Source organism: Cavia porcellus, unplaced genomic scaffold, assembly GCF_034190915.1.
Source record: "Cavia porcellus strain 051 isolate PalLab524CR breed Dunkin Hartley unplaced genomic scaffold, mCavPor4.1 scaffold_12, whole genome shotgun sequence".
NCBI lineage: Eukaryota > Metazoa > Chordata > Mammalia > Rodentia > Caviidae > Cavia > Cavia porcellus.
The window spans coordinates 13,897,199-13,898,443 of NW_026947495.1; the positions used below are offsets into that span (position 1 = coordinate 13,897,199).

The 1,245-nt window shown below is 41.4% G+C and overlaps 1 non-coding gene across 1 annotated transcript; it reads left to right on the forward strand.

Moving 5' to 3' along the window:
- Nucleotides 1-550: 550 nt before the first annotated feature.
- LOC111754210 (U6 spliceosomal RNA) lies at nucleotides 551-657 on the forward strand. The gene has a single exon (XR_002788916.1). It is a non-coding gene; the product is annotated as a U6 spliceosomal RNA (small nuclear RNA).
- The last annotated feature ends 588 nt before the right edge of the window (nucleotides 658-1,245 follow it).

Sequence of the window (1,245 nt, forward strand, 5' to 3'; positions counted from 1 at the left end):
GCAGATATCCAGAGTCCTCCAGACACGCAGAGAGGCCAGTGAGGGCACCCCAGATCTGCCCAGCTCCTCCTCTGCAGACCTATGGCCAGGCGCGGCAGCTAAACAGGCTGGGCTAGGCTGGTAGTGTGGGCCAGCCCACCTATCGGGAGCTCAGCAGGTCTCCAAATGAAGCCGGGAATGGGGAGGCTGATGTGGAAGCCTCAAACCCACCTCTCTCCTTCACTGCACCTGGAAGCCTGAGGGAACTCCAGCAGTCTGGGTGCAGAAATCCAGAGTCCTCCAGACACGCAGAGAGGCCAGTGAGGGCACCCCAGATCTGCCCAGCTCCTCCTCTCGCCACGGAGTCTTTAAAAAAAGATTCAGGAAAAATTGATTGGAATCATTACAAATCCAATGAATCAATTTTTCATTGCTAGTGACATTATTATTTTTATTGGTGCTTTTAATCTTTGAAGATAAAAGTGGATTCTATGAAGTGAGTGAAAGATATTTTCACCAAACCCCATCTGGTACCTAAGTAATTTTCTCTTTTATTTAAAATTAAGTGTCAGTGCTAGCTTCAGCAGCACATATACTAAAATTAGAAGGATTCAGAGAAGATTAGCATGGCCCCTGCGCAAGGATGACATGTAAATTCGTCAAGTGTTCCATATTTTTAGACCTTAACATGCCATTGACACAATGGGACAGATCAACTAGGTAGAAAATCAACAAAGATATAACAGAACTGAATCACACCTGTGAAGAAATGGACTTAGTAGAAGTACACAGAGTGTTCTACCCAACAACATCAGAATATACATTCCTCTCAGCAGCACATAGAACATTCTAAAAATAGACCATATACTAGCTCACAGAATATGCTTAAGTAAATGCAAAAGAATTGAAATTATCACATGCATGTTATCATATCATAGTGCCATAAAACTAGGAATTAATGACAAAAGAAACTGCAAAAATCCAACAACACATGGAAATAGAATAATAAACTCCTGAGCAATCAGTGGGTCACACAGCAAATTAAAGAAGAAATTAAACAATATTTGCAGGCAAACAAAAATACAAATACATCTTACCAGAACCTGTGGGATGCAACAAGAGTAGTCCGCAGAGGAAAATTTATTGCAGTGAACTCCCACATCAGGAAAACAGAATGAACACAAATAATCTGATGCTACACCTCAAACATCTAGAAAAAGAAGAGCAAGTCAAGCACAAAGCAAAAGAGGGAGGAAATTATAAAAA